The sequence below is a fragment of the Denticeps clupeoides genome, chromosome 7 (genome assembly GCF_900700375.1).
Source record: "Denticeps clupeoides chromosome 7, fDenClu1.1, whole genome shotgun sequence".
Taxonomy (NCBI): Eukaryota; Metazoa; Chordata; class Actinopteri; order Clupeiformes; family Denticipitidae; genus Denticeps; species Denticeps clupeoides.
In genome coordinates, this window is record NC_041713.1 from 5189082 (window position 1) to 5211420 (window position 22339).

The window sequence follows — 22339 nt, forward strand, 5'->3', positions numbered from 1 at the left end:
TCTGTCTTATCTGTCTTCCTCCAAACCACAGTACCCCTCTTTCCCCCACCGATGACATGGAGGCAATATCATATTACACAAATTAACCAGCATGCGGTGATCCCCCAACAATTTAGCACTCGGTTTATTTCATGTTGTTTCCAATTTAGACAGTTAACTCGCTAGCAGGCTAACAGGTGATGTACAAAGTTAGCAGTAAAGTACCTGCAAAGTCAAATATGGTGCTAAATAACCATTTTTTAATATAAATGCTAGTTAGTAGTACATATTACTAATAAATTAGTCAGCATTCCTCTGTAGATTGAGAGGGATGCGGTTAATTGCCATTGTCCTCTTGTTCTAATTTACACTTGGGAAAAGGGCGTGGCTTCCAGTGGACACACCCCCAGCACACGTCTTTTAAACCGCTTGAATACCCGTAAATGTGTAATCAGTATATCATTTTTCAAATTTGTACAGGCTCTGTACACCGACTTTCAAGTTGCAGTAGTTACTTGTGCTGCACTAATACAGCAACCTATCAAGTTTTAAAGTAATGTAATTCATTAAATAATACTGTCGTAAAAAAAAACGATTAAATGACACAAACTTCAACTGAACCATCAGCAGGTGCAACACAAAAAACCCCGGCTGTGTACAAATGTATAAATGAGTGTAAACGTACTTTATTATAACCACTCCCTCAGCACAGAAGTGGAATGTGTGTGTACTTCCTATGAAAAACACAGTGAGAGGTCAGGGGGATGTGGCAGTGAGCGGACACTTTGAAATGCTAATGGTTGTGAGACCCGGTCGGCCACACAGCCGGCCTTTCATCCTCGCTGCTTTTCCACGTACAGGAGCGCACTCCTCTTAACGCCGCACACAAGAGCGAGGCGCGGGGCCTGTGCGCAAATCGTCCGATGCATAGAGCTTTACAGACTGTACAGGCGTACAGAAGAAACGCCCGTGAGTGTTAATCGCTCCTGATGAGGATGATTGAGGACGACTGTGGAACAGGGAGGAGCGAGGAGGGGCGCCCGTCCATCAGCACGCCGCTAATCAGCTGTCCCCCTTTCATCTCCGCTGCTGTGTGAGCTGCGGCGTGCTAGCTGCGGCCATTCAGCACAAGCGGACAAACACACACGGCGAGACAAAGGGGGGAGAGAGAGAGAGAGAGAGCGGGCGTGACCCCGTGTCAGCTCTGGGCCCAGCCGTGAGCTTCGCATGCTCCCGCACCCACGGCCCCGCCCCGCCGCGGCGCGGCCGTTTTGATTCTTTATTCCTCTCCTCCTTTTTATTCCTGTCCCCTGTGTCTTTTCTCCTTTCTCTCTTCCTCTCCACCCCTTGCCCTTAAGTCCAGCTAATGGAGCTCTTTTGTCCCCTGCCGCCATAGAAACAAGATCAAAGGGACGCAATGCAGAAATGCAGCGCTTCATAAAAACACAACACTGACAAACAAACCGCAGACAGAGATGTTCACAACAGAACGAAGCAGGAAAAAAGAAAGGAAGAAAGAAGGAATGATACTGGTGCAATGCCTTTCACCGATCGTAATTAGAGAGCAAAGGCATCTGACAACTGCATCTCTCCCCATTACCCGACGAAAAACTGGAGACAGGCCTTATTAGCATAAGATTACATGCTTTATAGTGAGATTATTAGATCATAAAGGGCAGTCGGGACATGGCAGAGCACCTCTCACCACACTGACAGGAAGTAGATTGTTCTGTTGCATTGTCCGTGGTGAAAGGCTTGGCGCTAATGAACTTGCTTCTGCTGAGCTGAGATCACAGAGAGTCCGTCACATTAAACGTCCCCTCTGATCTACTGACAGCGTGCCCTGCATGATCACTGCTGGGATTGTTCCCAATCCTACAGTCTGGAGGTTTTTTTTTTTGGTTTGTTTTAATGGTAATTCATTCGGCTTTCTCGGGCCGGTCAACATAAATGCATGGTTTGAATAAAAGAAAATATGACATTTTATCATTAGTCACCTTAAAAGTCAGGATAGTTTAAGACCTAATCCTCTTTTTTTTAAGTGAGATGTTGAAGCAATGCCATAATCAATTTAGATTTGATTTCCCAACGAACTTAAAAAATTCACACAGCGTACCCCGTCATTTATGGGATCTCCCTACGCTTCCCAGTCTCCTCTGTATAATCAGGTCTTCATAACAGGAAAGGCTGCACAGAGATGGATGTAGTGCATGCTTACAGTGCATGCTGGGAGATTAGGGGCAGCCCACATCAAACGGCCACATAACCACTTGAATCCTAAAACAGAGGGTAGGAGGGGGTGGAGAGACAGGAGTAGATGACAGAAGGAATGAGAGCTGGTTCTCTCGTCCCCCCGTCGAGCATCCCTCAGTCCAGGGATCGTATTTTCATCGCCACCTTATGCTTTAAAATACCACAGAATATGGCATGGTTGATATTGTGTTTGTTATATGTTGATATAATGTTCTCTTTATATATTCAAATAAATCATTTGGATGCTCTCTAATGTTTTGGATTTTACATTAGGATCAATGACAATTAAAGTCCATATGATTTCATATCATATGGACAGTTAAAATGGTTAAAATTGGATGCCAGACATTCTTTTTGTGAAGAAACAAGTTCAAAATCTTTTTTTTCTCTTTAAAATTATATTTAATAAAACAAATAATAAAATCTATATATTTTTCAATGTTACACAACTGTTTTAAAGATAATTAAACCATATGACACTTATTAGTGTGTCACATGTCAGCTGGGAAGAAGATACCATGCAAAGAATTCAGCAAAGCCTGTTTTGTGAGGATCACATGGCCAATCAGCACCCAGTTAGACAAGGAGGTCCCGCTCACACACACGCACAGTTACTAGCGACATTCCGACAGGCATCTCTGAGAGGACCACCCATAATGCCGCGGGAGACGCCAGTCTGATCACTGCGGTGCCACCAGAAGAGAGCCAAAGAAAGGCGCCAACGTTAGTACAGGGCAGCAGGAATTACAGTGGCACGTACTGCTGCCTCATTTCCCCCCGCCACCTCCCTCCCGCTAATGTACGACTGCATTGTGGGAGGAGCCTGTGACCTGCCACTTACTGTGCATTAGTGAATTGTCAGAGCGCAATTGTATCATCATCTATATTTCCTGAAATGTGTATATTCGTACGTTTTTGCATGAACCGGCCTGGTGTCATTCTTTGGTTTGTCTGCAGATGGTTATAGTCCTGTTTACATGGGTGGGAGGCCACTAGTGCAGGGACAGTCCCAGACACGCTTGTCATCGGGCCCTCGGTCGGCCTTTGCGTGGCAGGGGGTGATTTTCGGGCTCCGTTGTGATCTGACAGTCGAAGGCTCTGTGGTGACAGGGCAGACGTGGTGTCTGCTGAGGGTCTACGAGGAGGTAAATTGTCACGCGGCATTTGCTCCGGCTTTCCGTGTATTGTTGTTTGTGTGTTTGTTGGGCGGAACTGGGTGGCATCGGAGGGGGACCTGCTCCGCGCTCCCTCTGATCCAGACTAATTAGAGGAGCCCCGGAGCCCCGCAGGGCCTCTCCGGAGTCAAAGACAGTGCTGCAGTCCCTACTGTACTTTCAAATTACCCATTTCTGTTATTAATTATACTTCTTAAGTGCCTTTGAAGATGGCTGCTGACTATACTTCACTGAGAAGACATCATGTCTGGCAGGAAAAAGAGGAAAAATAGACCCTTTGGCTGAGATTGGCGCTGAAGCGGCCGGCTCCTCCTGTTGCTGTTATCCTTCTGTCTCATACCATCATCATTACTGAATCGATTCATCTGTCACGGACTGACGTCACGCCACAATTTTTGTTTGAGACGGGCCGCTGGACTCGCTACACACAAGCGGATGTTTGAAGTGTGATTGCGGCGCTTCAGTCGCAGACTGCCGTAAAAAAACTTCCACCGGGGCCGGTAGGAGCGCGTTGGCACAGTACCTGGAACAGAGTGACTGTGGGGTCGTCCAGCTGATGACCCGAAGAAGCCATATCTGTGGAAGAGACCTGAAAAGTGAAGTGATCGACATTGTGATACAGGACACGGTGCACGAAACGTGTCCTCTGCATTTAACTCATCAGATTGGTGAGCAGGGAACAGTGTGTGGGGACAGTACCTTGATTAAGGGGACCTCAGTGTAACCGTAGCAGTTCAGGATTGAAACATTTACGTCCCTATCCAGAGCGACTTACAGTCAGTAGGTACAGGGACAGTCCCCCGTGGTGACACTCAGGGTTAAGTGTCTTGCTCAGGGACACAATGGTATGTAGGTGGTAGTAGCCTAGTGGGTAAGACACTCGCCTGTGAACCAGAAGACCCGGGTTCAAATCCCACTTACTACCATTGTGTCCCTGAGCAAGACACTTAACCTTAAGTTGCTCCAGGGGGACTGTCCCTGTAAATACTGATTGTAAGTCGCTCTGGATAAGGGCGTCTGATAAATACTGTAAATGTAAATGGTATCAAGTGTGGTTTGAACCTGGGTCTTCTGGTTCTAACCAGGCAAGTGTGTTACCCGCTAGGCTACTACCAGCCTGTTGACCAGCTGGGGTGAGATCAGACAAGACTTTGATGCATAAAATCTGAGTCCAGAAAAAGCGGTTTGGGGAGGTGAAAGCAGGAAATATGGACAATGGTTTAATATTACTCATTTTGTCTGCTTACATTTGTAGGTAAATGTGTCATTTTCTATTGTATTTAGCCTTATATATAAGGAACACTAGGCTGTTCCTACTCAATCAGCCTTAAGTCTCCTTGTACAATCTCCAATACGAGACTGAAAATCCGTTCAATTCTGAAAAGGCCGTTTTTTTTACTACATTTACAGCATTTATCATTTACAGCATTTATCAGACGCCCTTATCCAGAGCGACTTACAATCAGTAGTTACAGGGACAGTCCCCCTGGAGCAACTTAGGGTTAAGTGTCTTGCTCAGGGACACAATGGTAGTAAGTGGGATTCGAACCCGGGTCTTCTGGTTCATAGGCGAGTGTGTTACCCACTAGGCTACTGCCACCCGTACTACTGTAACATCAAGCATGAAAGAACAATACAAAAAACACAAAAGGACTCCTAGCAGCCCAACTCTTTCATTTCCGACAGCCAGAAGACAACCATTTTTATTAAAATACATTTCTGGCAGCTCTCGTGTACCCTGCGTCCTGATTTTGGTGAACAGGTGAACATCTCTGCTGCACGTTGCTCTACATGCATTAAAAAAGGCCAGAAGACACTACAGAGCAGGGACTCTGTGTTTGAGTGTACAGAGAGAAGGTGTATAAATAGAAGTGGCCCAGCGACAGGAGCAATATTGTGTGTGTGGACCGGTCGGCATGCAAGGCGGAAAAAGGGCCCGACTTCTGTCTGTTTTCCCCTCAGAGTCTCCGTCCCCGCTTTCATCCTCCAACTTTCATCCTCCAGAGGCCAGAGATGCACATAAAAATATCCCCGCACCAGAGCGGCACGCGTCTTTTTTTAATTCCAGAGTAACCAGATTTCAAAGGAGTAATTAGAGAACGGAGGACGGCCCCGCCCTTTTAAAACAACACTTACAGTAAGACGCGTCCTTCACCCAATTTTTTTTTTTTTTTTTGGAGCTTGTCCTTCCTTTTTAAATATTGTTGACTCCGTTGTGGTTGAAGTTAGTCTGAATGAGTCTTGCCACGCTTCACACACACACACACACACACACACACACACACACCTCAGACATGGAGCAAACGTTCTTTGCTGTACAGTGCTGTTAGTATCGTGGTAGTTCAGTAGAGTCGGGAAAACACAGCACCACCTTCGGACGCTGCAAATATTCCCGGGACCCGAGGTGACATGCACACGTCCACCTGCCTGGATGACCTGGATGCTTGGGTCTGGAGCGACACCCTGTCTGCGTGACTTTGGTCACTTTCTGTCTGAGCCCGAGCGGGAATGTGACTGTTGTGGCAGAACTTGGGCGTAACGTATGGAGCAAGACTATCTGTCAGACTGCACGTCTGCGTCGAAAGGAAAAAGGTGGTCTGAGGAACGGCAGAACCCTCGCAGTGGAAGAGTCTAATAAAACACAAACCGCTGCAAAACAAACAGAGAGGAGACACTTCAAAGACGCGGCCAAGCAGCACAAACCATTTGATCTCCCTGTCTTTCGCTTTTTTTTTCTCGTTCCCTTTCACTCCCCATTCTCTCCCTTGCCCTCAATCATGTTGCTCGCGGAGGCTTTTGTTCTTACGCTTTGAATCAGTCAGAAAGAAAGAGGGGAAGAAGGGGGGGAAGAAGAAAGATGTCCTGCTGGTTCCGTGTCAGTCGCGACGGACGTGTTGACTGCACGGTAGCCCTGTAAGAGCTTCATTCACTCAGATGCCGCCCACCCCGATCCGCTCTCCTTCCGTACCAATGTTGGTGCCATCACCCACTGCTGAACGTTACTTCGATCGAAATCGATTTTGCACCAACAGTCAGTTGTTCAGTCACCCCTTCTAAAACGACCACCTTGAAGGTGCGAGGCCACGCCTCTGAACCCAGTAACGTGAGTTACAACGCGTGATAAATGACTGTGATGATATGTATGAGACACAGCACATCTTCACCATTCCAGCTGCTTCTGCGTCTGCTTCTCGAGTACAAGAGTGGAAGTGCCCCTTTCTGCTCTCCTCCAGCATAGGCTTCATTCGTACCTTTCTGTGATCTCCAAGACCTGGGGTGGTTAAGGAAGTGGCCCTGTAATCTAAAGGTTGCTGGTTCATCTACTGAACTGCCGAGGTGCCACTGAGCAAAAGCGACGTCCCCACACCCCCAGCTGGTCCCCGGGTGCCTGTCATGGCTGCCCACTGCTCACCAAGGGTGATGGTTGAAAGCAGAGGACACATTTTGCAGTGTTTCACAATGACAATCACTTCACTTTCACCTTACTGTAGCTATCTCTTCTATCTATCTGCAGGGATAGAGATGTTATGGGGTTAGTTCAACCTTAACACTGTCCCTTCAGACTGGCCAGCGTGATCAGAGGTTTGGGGAAACGGCAGCGTCCCCTTGGGATAATAAGTCCAAGTAGGGTGGTAGTAGCCTAGTGGGTAACACACTCGCCTATGAACCAGAAGACCCAGGTTCAAACCCCACTTACTACCACTGTGTCCCTGAGCAAGACACTTAACCCTGAGTGTCTCCAGGGGGGGGGACTGTCCCTGTAACTACTGATTGTAAGTCGCTCTGGATAAGGCCATCTGATAAATGCCTTCACTGCTACACAAGACCCCTCTCTTGATCATGTGACATTTTCAATGTAAACTTTCCATCCATAACATATTTAGCTCTTAATCCTGGTCTGGGAAAGCAGCTTGTGGTTTTCACTGGCTTGCTGAAATTAGACCTGCCTCATCCAAAGTGAAGTGTGTGTAGAGCAAGAGGTGAAAGACACAGACACACACACACACACTTCAATATTCAGTATGGGTTTCCACTTCAAAGAGCCAAGAGAAAACACATAAATACAAAACCATTAGACGGCTTGTTTTCTTTAGTTAACATTTCAAACTAGCGGCAAGGAGGGGAGACTGTGTTTTGAAGCCCCTCTACGTGGCTCTGATGTTGGTGTTGTTTTATGGTGGGATAGTCTACAGAGCCACAGACGGAAAATCGTCAGCAGCAGAAATGGGCAGGGGTGAGAAATAACATGCTACACACTAATACACACACACACACAAGAAAAAAAAAACACACGCAAGTAGTGCGTCTTTCGGGGATCACACACTACTGGCGTGGGCGAATTTGTCTGAGAGGAATAGCCCTAAACATGAAAACACTCTCAGAAGCAATCATGCACACATACGTTTACACGCAAGGGCTGGAAACAAAAATGCAATAAAAAGGTCAGTTTTTAGTAAAACATAAAAAAAACAAAGTTGCTAAAACATCTCCCCCTGTACTTTCCAAAATGCATAATAAAAAATAATAAAAACAATAAAAAATATAATATAAAAAGTCCTTTCCGTTAACATTGTTATTTGATTCATTAGGTGTTTTATTTAAAGGCATTTAATGTAACAATTATCACAGAACTGTATTAGACAAGAAGGGCTAGAGGATGAAGGAAATGTAAAAAAAAAACTGAACAGTTTACACCACAGTTTCATAAAGAAATATTAACAGATAATGTGTTATTAATGTTAGGAATTGACATTAAATTGAAAATTTGTATTTGTATAAGTATGCTTAGTATGTTTAACATTGTTTTGTGGAAAATGTCTGTTTTCTAATAACCATTTATGTTACATATGAAAGGTAGACTGCTAAAATTTTAATTCTACTCGCTATGAAATAAAATGAGGTACTGATTTGTCATGGGTGCCGAAGCACGAGAAGCTTTTCCTCAATTTGTGTGCCATAAAAATGTATAAGATACCTGATAAGATTGATACCTGACAAATGCATATGATAAATAAAAAAATCCTTTAATTTTGTCTGTTTTGATCCATATTACCTCCGTTTTGTAGTCATTTGTCCAGAAACCAATGCTGCTTATTTTCATGGGGTCACTTTTAGAACAGCTTTACATCACCAATGGGCCCAGTGGCCTAATGGATAAGGCATCAGCCTCCAGAGCTGGATATTGTGGGTTCCCATCTGGCTCGCAACTTTAACATTTCTTTAGGTAGTTATCTTCGGTAATTTGTGTGCCACAAGAATTGATAAGATACCTGGTGACAAATGCATGTATCCAATTTCACAAATTCCTTTAATATGGGCTTTTTTGATCAATATTTGGCTCCGTTTTGTAGTCCTTTGTCCAGAAACAAATTATGCGTATTTTCTTGGGGTCACTTTTAGTCCAGTTTTGCAAATGGGCCCAGTGGCCTAATGGATAAGGCATCAGCCTCCGGAGCTGGAGATTGTGGGTTCAAGTCCCATCTGGGTCGCATCTTTAGCATTTCTTTAGGTAGTTATCTTCTGTAATTTGTGTGCCACAAGAATCGATAAGATACCTGGTGACAAATGCATGTATCCAATTTCACAAGTTCCTTTAATATGGGCTTTTTTGATGAATATTTGGCTCCGTTCTGTAGTCATTTGTCCAGAAACCAATTATGCGTCGAATTTTTCCAAATTGGCCCAGTGGCCTAATGGATAAGGCATCAGCCTCCGGAGCTGGAGATTGTGGGTTCAAGTCCCATCTGGGTCGCATCTTTAACATTTCTTTTGGTACTTATCTTCTGTAATTTGTGTGCCACAAGAATTGATAAGATACCTGGTTACTAATGCATGTATCCAATTTCACAAATTCCTTTAATATGGGCTTTTTTGATCCATATTTGGCTCTGTTTTGTAGTAATTTTTACACAAACCAATTATGCGTATTTTCATGGGGTCAATTTTAGTTCAGAGTTACATCACCAATGGGCCCATTAACGTGCATATTAACATTGTTTAGGAAAGAACGTAATTTGCTGCTGATCATAAGTCTTTTGTGCTATTTTCATCCATATTTGGCTCAATTTTGTAGTCATTTGTCCAGAAACCAATACTATGTATTTTCATTTGGTTAGTATTTTTCAAGCTTATTTTCACCAATTGATGAAGCATCAGACTCTGCAACTTGATACTGTTGATTTGAGTCTAAGGTGCATTGCAATCTGTAACACTTATTTAAAAATATATGGGTTCTGCATAGATCTGGGTCATTGTCTTTAACATTATATGTGTTCTTCTATCCTTTGAGTGCAAGGCACATGGATTTATCAGATACATGACTTACAAATGCATATAACCAACTTCACAGATTCCTTTAATTGGTTGCTGATCATAATTCTGTTGTGCTATTATGAGCCATATTTACATTTACAGCATATTTAGTATAGTCATGCATTGTAAATGCAAGTGAAATGCTTTTGCAACTGCTATAAACCTCAATGTTGCAAATATTGCAAGTATTCAAGTGGAACTAATATTCAAATATTGTAAACATAACCAAATATTACAATTTTATGTTTTTAAACATAAAATATGTGTAACAGATAAGGTGCACCAGTGGCATCAACAATGGCCCCAGTGGCCTAATGGACAAGGCCTCATCCTCTTGGGCTGGAGATTGTGGGTTCACGTGACCCATCTGGGTCACATCTATAACAGTTTTTTGGGTAATTACCTTCTGTAATTTGTGTGCCATAAGAATTTGTAAGATACTTGGTTACAAATGTGTATGTACAAATTTTTGATTCATATTTGGCTCTATTTCGAAGTCATTTGTCCAGAAACCAATCATGCGTATTTTCATGGGGTCACTTTTAGTCCAGTTTTACATCCCTAATGGGCCCAGTGGCCTAATGGATAAGGCATCAGCCTCCGGAGCTGGAGATTGTGGGTTCAAGTCCCATCTGGGTCACATTTTTAACATTTCTTTAGGTAATTACCTTCTGTAATTTGTGTACCATATGAATTGATAAGATACCTGTGTAAGATGGGACATTCTGCAGGTCCACGATACTTCTGCAGTTTTTGTCATGTGGAGAGGCCAACACCTCTTTGTTCTCAATGTCTTTGTCAAATGGCATTACAGCATTTAGCAGCCTTCCCCCGACCAAAAGGTGCGAAGTGTCAGCCATTTGCTTCAGGATAGCCTGCTCTGTTTGTCTGCTCCAGATGGGAGACACCGGGGGCGTGATGACAGAAACAACAAATTCTGATTGGTCTGTGACAACTTCCTGGTTGTCAAATGTTTTAAAAGGAATTTCATCTTCTTTTCCATCGGGAGCTAAGGGGAATTTTCCCATCAGTACCTGAGTCCTTTCTATTTACCTATTTTTCTCATGGCTTTTCTCTCTCTTTCTCTACATTTTCTCTTTCTTTTCATGGTTTTCTCTGTAACATTCACATATAACTGCAATAATAATTTACTGATGTTAATAAAATAGAAACTGTTCATTCTTTTAACCTCTATTGTGCCATGCCTCTTTCTGCCAGGTAACATCAGGTTGGAGTGGGTTTTAATACAGTGCTTTTGTGTGTACAGAGAGAGCTTTTATTCCATTCCCCAGTTTTACACCTGGTTACAAATGCATGTATCCAATTTCACAAATTCATCTAATATGGGCTATTTTGTAGTCATTTGTCCAGAAACCAATACTATGTATTTTCATTGGGTTACTTGTAGTCAAGTTTTTTTCTCACCAATGGATGAAGCATCAGCCTCCTGAGGTGGAGGTTGTGGGTTCGAATACAATCTTTAACATTAACAAGATGGAAAGACTTATGAGCTTTGTGTCTAACAAAAGGAATATTATAAAATTCACTCAGTATTTGTGTTTGTCATTCTTCTGTTGGGCTAATAAGATCCCCGTTTTAGATCTTTTTGTATTTACAACAAATGTACATGATATATATCATTGAACATGAAGTCCCCCAGTGCACATGAGCTGAAGTGTACATAACCAGTTCTGCCTCCACTGACAGCGCCCTCTGGAGAAATGACTGAGGACTGACCAGTCCAAAACCCCATATACAATCTTTAATATTAATCAACTGTTAATATTTACTCTCACTATTCCTTCTGTTGTGTGCAATGCACAATTTACAAGATTTCCGCTCTCCTTAGCTTTTTTAGATTCTGTTGCTGTTATTTGTCTATGCTCTGCCATGCCCTTCACTTGCAGCTTCCTAAAAATTAAGTTAAAGGTGAGACTGACAGATTTCTGACTTCAGACTGCGTTGTTTCCAAAGATGCGGTTGATGAACCGCGGTGGTTGCTGCAGACTCGATCTGAGCCAGGGAGGATTAAGCTCTGGTTGCGTCTTAAGGCAAGTGGAAAACACACGCGAGCTTTGGTTGAAGCTGTTTCATCTGGAACTCAAAGCGAAGCCTCTGTCTCTCTCGGTTCCCGTATCTCACCCTCAGGAAAAAAAAAAAAAGTAAACAGATGTCTGTCAGAGGGGCGGGCTAAAGAAGTCGCCATAATTACAGCGTAGAAGGGGAGGCATCATTTCGTCTGTTCGTTTTCATTTGTCTCTGTGAGCTGTGTGAGAGTAACAGGGTGTGACAGTGGTGGAGAGAGGAGGCGCTGCTGTCAGATGCGCTCCCAGACGCCCAAGTGGCTTTACACACACACACACACACACACACACACACACACACTAAAAGAGGGGTATTATCTGTGGACTGCGTGTCTCTACTTGTGTTGATCAGTTTTGGCCTTTATTGTGAGAAAATGTGCCTCCGGATCTGCTCTTAATCTGTGTGCTGTGGCTCCTTCAGATTTATTCCTTTCGGCCTGTTACTAATAGAGGCGTCAGGTGTCACAGTCCCATCCTGATGAGTTTTAATCTCATCATTTCTGCATGAGTGAACGAGTGTGTGTGTGATTTGCATCCCAGGCATGCTATTACAAAAGTCTGACAGATTTTGTTTAAAATAATGCACACTGTTGTAATTTTGCTAATGACTCTATCCCAGAAAAAAACATCTTACAAGTGCATCTTAGACTGTCGGCACAGACTGAGTGCAGTTGTTGATGCGGGCAAGAATGTGCTTGGGGCCATTTTTCAAAGTTGCCCATAGTAATAACTGACTGCTCCTCAGTCAGGATGATTTAAAACCCGCATAAGATGCATAAGATGTGCAAAGAAGTTGCCAGATATGTTATTGTTTCAGTCTAAAATGATCTAAAAGGCTCCCTAAAACAATGTATTTATCTTCTGCGGCCACTCAACATACTTAAATATGGGTTAAATATGGGTCCTGTCTCCTACCTTCCTTCCATGTTCCACTTTGTTTTCTTTGATTGTAATAATACTTTGTTATAGTCTTCTCAGAACACCCCCCCCGTGATTGTCCCTGAGCAAGACACTTAACCCTAAGTTGCTCCAGGGGGGAACTGTCCCTGTAACTCTCACATGTGTAATTTCGTAGTTCTGTGCACTCAATTTTGTTCTATAATGTAAAAAATGCTAGACCTATGAATGAGTAGCAGCGTCCAAACTTTTGATAGTATACATTAATACATTTATCCAAAATATTACTTCTGAATCAGTTTACCTTCATCCGTTTATATCTGCAGTTTGTGTGTATTTCTGCATACATGCTTTACTGTGTAAGACATAGCTTGTTTGAGTGTGTGTATGTGTGTGTGTGCGTCTGTGCACGCACCCAACTGAAGAACCGGCTACCTCTGAATAATTAGCGTTTCCGACATCAAAGGCCAGGCTCTGGTTTGGTGTGCCCAGAGCACAGGCATCGTTCCACTCCGGCCTGCAGAGCGAAACCTAAACCATGTCAAACACCACGGAAAATATTTGAGGTCCGCTTTTATTAACCGAGCCCGCCTTTGATGTTTGACGTCTTTATTTATTTTACAAAAGAAGAAAGCGACGAGACAGAGTGGCGTGCGAGTGATCTTCTTTTGGGAAACCAGACACACCATACACTCCGAGAAAAAAGGAGGGAGAGAGAGAGAGAAAGAGAGGGAAATGGTGTAGAACGAAAAGCCAGAGCTCCTGGGGTCCGCATTATCAATTAAGCGTCATTATCTGATTAAACGTGTGGAGACAGACAGGAAGGAGCTACAGGATGTAAGGCCGTGTTTCTCAGCACCACTGACCACAGGGGGATGTGTTGACCGCATAGCAGTGTGTGTGTGTGTTTGTGTGTGTGTGTGTGTGTATCGCTTTCATTCCATCACATCAGTAGGGTTTGTGTATAACATTGCAACTCAAGTTTCATTATTTAGACCGTACACCAATCTTAACTGGTTTAAAGTAAAATATGAAACAATCAGAGTTTTTATGTTTTACGAAGTCAAACATAAAAACCAACAACTTTATTATTTTATCACCTAATGTGATTCTAAATATTACCTCAAAGGGATTAGCCTGCATTTAGCAACCTCGATTTTGGTTTTCATAGCATACATCAGACAAATAGAAACGGGAAACATTTTTTTGACTTAAAGCCATGCTGAAGGACAGAAATGACCAAAACAGTTTGTCAATATCAATAACATATTCTACTTAAAAATGTATTGAATGCGGGACACCTGTTGTGAGGTATGGGTTTCAATGTACGAGGATTCTCAGAAGCATCGGGGTATGAAAAGAAGCTCTGCAAGAATTGGTTTACCACCAGTCTCAGTGTTTATCCTTTATGCAAAATTTGGCCTATAAACCCTTCATGACCTTTTACTTGTGAGTGTGACAGTCTGCTGGTTCAAGTAATAATGGTCACAGGATGCAGAAAAGTCATTACGCCTTCAAAATAAACTGATGCTTAATAACATATGATATATTGTTGCTTTAATAATACTAATAAAAAAATCATGGCTGAACATCTATCCAGTCCTCTGTTCACCTGATAATCGTTGAGTAAAGTTGAGTGAATTTAAACATATTTGATCATATCATGATTAATCACAATTAATCCTTAGTGAAATGTGTCACACTTTTTCATTGATTGACGCCCCTCCTTTAAATGGATTAGGGCTGACGCACCTCATAAAGCTGGATGTGTTGACACTGCTGAGCTCCACCAATGTTCGCTTTGCAAATCCCCCATTAAATCAGAATCTGAAAGGATCTTTCTGATCTCCAATCGCTCCTCGTGGCCATCAAGAATAAACAGACCCTTCGGTGTACATCTAGAGGGATCTACAGAAACGTTGCAGTTTCACAACATTCAGTTTCATCTTCATCTTTAAAAGATCTGAACAGTTGGAACAGCGGCTCTTATCTGAGGCAGCAGATGTCTTCTTCTGTCTGACGTTGGGAGAGGTGAGATGAAAAAGAAAAACAGCCAGTCGCTGTGAGAGGTGGAAACAAAGTCACCCTTCTTCCGCACGGATGTCCGAAAACCAAAAAAAAAAAAAACAAGTTCTGAGGTGCTTCAACGCCTGCTCGGAAGCACCAGAGAGAACATTCCGGTGATCTGCAGCGCAGACCGCAGGCCTTTTTAAGCCTGTGTGTTTTGAAACCTGACATTGTAAACGCCGTACATGGTGTGTGTGTGGTGTGTGTGTGTCTGTGCACCGTTGGCAGCGTGATGTGTAGATGGGAATCTGGAGGCTGATAGGGATGCAGAGGGGTCTCCATCACCCAGCATGTGACAGGTCCAGAGAAGACCTCAAAGCCACCAGGTCTCGAGGCCATGGCTTCTGGTCCCTCAGCTTTCTTCAGCCTCTTCAGCCTCTTCTGGCTGTTCGGTCCCTTTCCTCCTGCTGATTTCTGACAGCGATTTCCATCACGAAGCGAAGAGGTCACTGAATAGCAGCTTCGACTTTGCGCTTGCTTATTCACATGTGTGTGCGTCAGGCCCTGTTTATGTCATAGGTTGGAGCAGATCGGTGTTGCCGAGGAAATCTGGCTGCTTTGCTGCACTGATAGGGACCCGCAATGAGCTTCTTTATACATGTACGAAATCAGATTGAGGAACCTATTGAGGAACTTACCTGGCAAAAAAACTCCCAAGGTGCCACTGAGCAAAGCACCGTCCCCACACACTGCTCCCCGGGCTCCTGTCATGGCTGCCCACTGCTCACTAATGGTAATGGTTAAAAGCAGAGGACACGTTTCGTTGTGTCACAGTGTGCTGTGCTGCAGTGTTTCTGTGCACTGCTGCCTTTGGACAGACAGCTGATTATTATCGTTTCAGTTCTGTTCTGTCGTTTTCAAAGCTCTACTGCAATTGTGATTTTTTTGATCATTTTCCTTCTGTGGTTCCTTTATTGAATTTTACATATTTGCAAGGCACTTAGATTCACCCAGTGCATGAAATGTGTGCAGCAATAAATTTGCCTTGCCTTTCAGAAAAGGAAACATAAAAGCTTGTTAATTATACACAGCATTTCACACAGACTCGGTCAAACTCTGGCAAAATGTTTCTTCATCATTGCGGAGGAGCCATATTTGGTCATGTTATCTTCACAGATCCACATGAAAAGCCCCTGCTTTCAACACAATATGAGATTATGAAAACCAGATACTGCTGCCATTGCATTTTTCCTTCTCCACAACTGTACCTGTTGAGCTTGGATCGCTTTCTAAACAGTGATTGCTTATTGCATCAAAGCTTTAAAAAAAAAAAAAAAGGAGTTTCTGTCAGGCAGTCCTTCTTTTGGTGACCAAATGAGCCCTTTTCATCTTCAGATAGTTTGTGTAGCGCTGACACGACGTGAGCGGGACAGTTCCTGGCAGCTGTCTCAGACACCTGAACTGCATCTATCTGGCAGACCTTAAATCGAACCCTTTCGGACGGAGATGGTTTATATATATTTTAATGTCACCTGTGACAGTCCTCAAAATGTCATTATCCTGTTCTAAGGAATGCAATATGTTTATGAAACTGGGGTTAGACCTGCAGAAAGTTTATTTCATGCACTGGGATAAAATCTCAAACCCTTCGGCCCCACCCATGTTTTGACTGCATTATATTATGCAGTAAATTGCAGTTTTACACTACATGGGTCGGGCCCTGGGAGAGAACGTAGAAGAACAAAGATGGAGAGAGGAATCTGACTGCTGGGAACTTTTTTTAGGGAACTTGACCTTCTGAAACAGTAACAGGACACCCCCCCCCCCCCCTTCCCCCCAAACGCGCCCAGAATTACTGTGTTTACAGCTCTCTGCAAGATCTCCATTCAAATGAAATGTGTAAATACTAATAACACAAATTAAATTTTAACGATGATAAACTGTAGATATATTATATTTAAATAATTGGAACTCTTTGATGTCTCTTTGGCACCGGAAAAAATAATAATGCTTCATCAAATTCTGTGTGTGTGTGTGTGTGTGTGTATACACAAGTCCACATGTTCATTTTTACTGGCCACTGCAGGAAGTGGCGTTGACAGCTCACATTTGAGGTCAGAGCAGGGTCAAAGGTCAAGCGCTCCCTGCTGACTTGAAAGTACATCCCAGCACACCTTGCTTTCCTCAGCGTTCCCCCAACACACACACACACACACACACACCCTCCACGGCCATCTGCGTCCGCGTGATCTGGGGCTCAGGCCTGCTAAACAAAGCCATGTGTTAATTACCTTTGAAGGTGTAATGACTTCAGGACCGCAGTCAATCTTGATCTGGAGACGGAGACTTCCAGAGACGGAGCTGTGGAGGGGCCACGCTTTTCCACGGAGGGGCTTCGGCCTCCTCGGTGCGGAGAAACTCTCCTGTGCCCAGTTAAAGTACAGCATGCCCTGCTGAACAAGCATGGCGCTCTTGGTCCAGTCTTGTTCCGGGAGGTAATATCTTGATTTATAAAGTCGCCGTATGTGGGGTCCGCTGAGTTTGTTCCGTTTGGCCCCTTCTTTGCAGAACAGCTGATACTAGTGTACTTTTTTTTTGGTTGCTTTTTTGGTCACAGTTTCAAGGACATTTCCACATTTTTGGCAAAGCGCGTACCGGATAGAGGGACAGAGTTTGCTGTAGCTCCCCCTACTGGAAATATCGGCACGGCAGCTTGTCTTTTGTAGAAACTTTGTCCCACTTGCTCAGACACCAGCCGGGAAACCGCATATCTTCCATTTCAGTGAACGGAGGGAGGGCCGAGATCTTCGGGGCTGCAAGTGTCTGAAGAAAGAACGTCGTGATGAAAGGGAATCCCTGGCGCGGCTGCCGAGGCGCTGGCGTCTCGCGCTGGCAGATGCAGATGTTGACTGCGGGCGCAGACGGGGATTCGGTGTAAAGGACAGGCTGTGCTACTGTACAGGGCCTGAGACACACACACACACACACAAGCCTAACCTAACGAAGGGAAGCCAAAGTTACTTGATGAACACTGACAATAAGAAGACAGCGCTGCTGTGTAATAAAAGGCTTTTCCATTTCCTTCGGGCCAACAGGAAACATTAAACCACTTTTCCACAACAAAAGCACCTGATTATCTATGGGTATCCATGGTGATAATGTGTGTGCGTGTGTATGTGTGTGTTTGGGATGGACAGGGCCTGATAATTGGTTTCCACTCCCCTGCACCTATGTAATGGCATGGGGGCGGTGGGGATGTCCGGTGAGTCAGCTGCCAAGCATGCACTACTGGGTCCGTCTACGGCGCATACACACGCTCCCCGCGGAAACACCCTTCACATCGCTTCACACGCGCACTAACACACAAGGGAGGCCCGTCACCATGGTGATGCTTTTAGTCCGTCCGACAACAGCTCTGCACTGATGGCCACAAACTGTGAGCCAAACCCCCCCCCCCCCCATCACAAAGTATGAATTCTGCATTTGAAGAAATAAGGGGGTACAAACCAACTAGGTATCCCAGCACCTTTTTTGGGCTGTGCGGTATTTCGAGTGTGTGGCAGTCGTAATTTGTACAGTCGTATACCTGCCAGAGCAACTTAACATAAGAACAAAATAAGAATTGGTTTCCTCAATACCCATTCTCAACCAGCAATTTTTCCTGAAGTATCAGACTCAAATCCACCCAATCTGGCAACAGTGAGCGAAGACTCAACCTCGCTTCTGACTCTCCGGTGTTGTGTTGTCTCCCCTTTGATGTGTTTCTCGTACCTATGCTTGAAAATAGCTGTAGGTGTAGGAGCTGAAGGGCTGCCCAGAGAGCAGCTTTTTTTTTTTTTTTTTACTTGAAATGCTTAGGATTTTTAGAGCATCATCTGCAAGCAATATGGCTTTCCTCAGAACAGGAGGGCTGCGAGACAGATGTCTATCAGGGCTTGTTTTGCTCGCAAGTTAGATGGCACCTTCTGACTCAACCTGGGATCAAGGCTCCTCTCTGCTCGGCCGGCTCGAACATGGAGAACATGTGGCGGGAACCTTGTCAGCGCTGACATTTCAAAACACATATCTTCAGTCTGGTTTTAATGACGGTGGCATCTGACTATAAACCAAGGAGCTGGGAAACATCTGGAAAATAAAAGAATTTCTTAAAAATCTGCATTTTTGATATTATAAAAAAAGAAAAAAAGAAAATCTGTAAATTAACCTAATGCTAAGCAAAATAAGTCACATGATGAAGCTAGGGCCATTCAAGCAAATGAAAATTTTGGGCAAAAACCACGTGAAAACGCGGCTGTATCTTCCAGCATGACATTGATCCCAAACACACCACCAATGAAGGAGGGGCTACGTAAAAAAAGCCCTGTGCCCAGTGACACCCCAAAACCTCACAGCTCTTGAGAAGATCGGCATGGAAGAATGGGCCAAAAAAACAAACCTTGTGTGCAAACCTTGTGAAAACCTACAGGAAACGTTTGACCTTTGTACTTGTCAACCCAGGCTACATTAGAAAGAATGGAAGTGAACTTTTGCTATTGACCAAATACTTATTTTCTGCACCATTATACAGATACGTTCTTTAAAAAACATTTTTTACATTCTGTCTCTCACAGTTGAAGTGATGAAAGTTACAGACCTATCTCATATTTTTAACTGGGACAACTTGCACAGTTGTTTTTGCCTCAAAGTGTGTGTGTGTGTGTGTGTGTGTGTGTATTACACATACACACACATATGTATATACATATATTACATGTTTACATTAGAATTTATGAATTCTAAAATTTTACATGATAAATAAAAAAAATATATAAGCATCTTTAGCCTTGCATGCAAAATAATTCAATTTGAATATTTTTGTTAATTAAACTGATTTACATTTTCAGTATTTTCAAAGAAATTTCCCCTAAAGAACATGTTCTACCATGGCAGGGGAAGCCTAACGGTTTCATAGATGCGGATATCGCTGCGGAATGGGGACGTCCACCTGTTTCTGATGATACGAAGCGAGGGATCCTGCAGATCCCTTTGATGTAACCTAACCTGAGAGTTCCAAATGTTCACGGACGGGCCCTCAATGCAAGCATGTTGATGGCAAAACCAATGGCAACAGGAGGGACGGACAGAAGGAAAGCCGGGGCGGGTAACTGTCAGGCACGCTGGCGCTCACATGACCAGCCAAATCTATGCAGAAAGAAAGTAATAAAAAAAAAAATTAATTTCCATCTGTGAAAATGTATGGGGAACATTTTGTCTTGTGGACTTGAAGTACCACTCCTGTTAAGTGTCTTAAATGGCAGCCAGACATAAAATTTACACATGACCCATCATCAAAGCAGGCATTCTTCTCTCCTCCACTCAGAGAGAGTAAAAAAGACCACCAGAACCCACACGAGACTCGCAATTCTGCACAGTTTCTACCCGTCAAGCACCCGTCTAATCCACTGTTGTAGCCACATGCACGTTATCCTTGATAAATAAGTCAATATGTCTTTTTTCTTTCATTTTTTTTGTGTATGTGTGTGTTTTGTTACTTTTTGCTCTTTTATGTGCCAAAGCTTTGAATCTTCAATGGAAGCAGGGGGATGCCAGAAGGAGGCTGGAAATAAGATCCCTTGTTATTTGGGTTGCTGGTCTGAAAATTCTTCTCATGTCCGTGTTGGAGTGGGTCTTTAGATATACAGATTCTCCTTATGCCTAAAAAAAAATCTTATGGACAAGAGTTTGAATGCAACAGCAAGCAAGGTGCAGCCACCTCACACACACCCTCTCTCATCTTCGCTGGCCCACTTCTGTGTGCTGGACTGTCACACACCCACACATACACACACACACGCTCATCTGCAAATGATTTAAGGGTCGCGCTTTTTGGGATGACGTGTAATAAAAATGGAAGGACCAGGTCAGAGTCACTTGACTCAATCAGGGACGGCTCTCCTGGGGCCCGAGCGGACCCTAATCTGTACAGGCATCTGTTTGAAGTTTCACAACGAGGACCAGCAGCGCAGCGCCGCGACCGCCTGTCCACATAGAGCGAAAAACCATCAATACACCACCCATTTGCATGATGTCAAGATCGTTTTCTACCAGAAGGACGGTACTGTTTTTATCTGAAGGTCCATGAATACTCCAAAATTCCATGAATTCTCCAAAAAAAAAAAAAGAATTCCACTGACACACAAGTATCTAAAATTAAACATTTGGCCAGAAAGGTGGTTTATTTTCCAAAAAAGTTAGAAAATCATCCCCTTAAAGTCTGTTGTAAGCAGCATGGACAATTTGACACAGTTTTCAGAGGAAAAGAACAGGATAACACCGAATTAAACCACAACGTAGCACGTAGGTGGGTACGGTGATCAGGAGACAATGCAGAGCAGAACAAAAACATCATAAATAAGAGGACCCCATTTCTGAGCAAGTGAAGGAGGGGTTAGGTGATCATTAACCATCAGCCACCCAATCCTTTAATCCCCCGGGGTCGGCAAAACCCCCGCCATTCTCGACAAAGTTCATAAAACACTAACGCCTTTATGAGTTTATTGTGTGAAATGGTTAATTAAGACATCAGAGCAATGCCCCCCTTGGGGCTTAGTGGGAACGGCCCAATTACCCCGATCATTATCCCCAAAATAGGGTAGCAACAGCAAGCCCCAGTTGTCTGGGTTCATGGGATGTCCTGCAATGTCAACGGATCGTAATAAGGGAAGAAGTCTTTGCATACATTACCACTCATTCATTGAATTATTCATTAAAGTTCTGGAAAAACTCACGTTGAGAAAACAACCTGACTTCAATTCCTTAGGCTGAATCTTGTACTGGGGCCGAGGGAGAGCGAGAAAGAAGGGGAGAGGAAGGAAGGAGGGAGGGCGACGTCTTTGATGTTTGGGGGCTTCTTTAGATCCATCTTGCCCGCATGACCCCAGCACCTGCTTCACGCTGAAGATAAAGACAGTAAAAAGACTAGAGTGAAGCAATTCTACACCCAGGAACCTGTACAACTTGAGTGGAATTCTTATCTGGCCACATAATGTAACTGAATCCCAAATTTACATGTACAGCATTTACCAGACGCCCTTATCCAGAGCGACTTACAATCAGTAGTGACAGGGACAGTTCCCGCCTGGAGACACTTAGGGTTATGTGTCTTGCTCAGGGATACAATGGTAGTAAGCGGGATTTGAACCTGGCTCTTCTGGTTCTAACCAGGCAAGTGTGTTACCCGCTAGGCTACTACCACCCAAATAAGGCATAAAATCAGCAATAATAATAGTCTTCGTGGTACAGAAACACAATTATAAATCATATTTTTAAAAAAATGGTAAAAACGAATTATGATAGAAACACAGCCCGAGTTAGAAACGAAGCTTTTCTTGCAGTAGGACAGAGTGCGTGGCCCCGCCCCCCCGACCTGCCCTCCGCTCTGATTGGCTGACAGCGGAGGACGCGCCAGCCCGTTTGGATAAAGCGCGGCGCGCAGGTACGCGACCGGCGCCGCGCACAGCCGCGGAGACACGAGTCGACCTCGAACGGTCCGAGCGCGTAAGTTTGTAGTAACCCCCCCGCCCCCCCACTTTCCGGCGCACCACCATGACGCTCCGGGCGCCGTGGACGGCGGCGAGACTCGCGTGCTCCGTG

At 44.0% G+C, this 22339-nt stretch overlaps 3 non-coding genes across 3 annotated transcripts; all 3 read left to right on the forward strand.

Annotated features, from left to right (window-relative positions):
• The first annotated feature begins 8823 nt into the window (after positions 1-8823).
• Positions 8824-8896, forward strand: trnar-ccg (transfer RNA arginine (anticodon CCG)). The gene has a single exon. It is a non-coding gene; the product is annotated as a tRNA-Arg (tRNA).
• Positions 8897-9086: 190 nt separating this feature from the next.
• Positions 9087-9159, forward strand: trnar-ccg (transfer RNA arginine (anticodon CCG)). The gene has a single exon. It is a non-coding gene; the product is annotated as a tRNA-Arg (tRNA).
• Positions 9160-10286: 1127 nt separating this feature from the next.
• trnar-ccg (transfer RNA arginine (anticodon CCG)) lies at positions 10287-10359 on the forward strand. Its single transcript has one exon. It is a non-coding gene; the product is annotated as a tRNA-Arg (tRNA).
• Positions 10360-22339: the final 11980 nt, after the last annotated feature.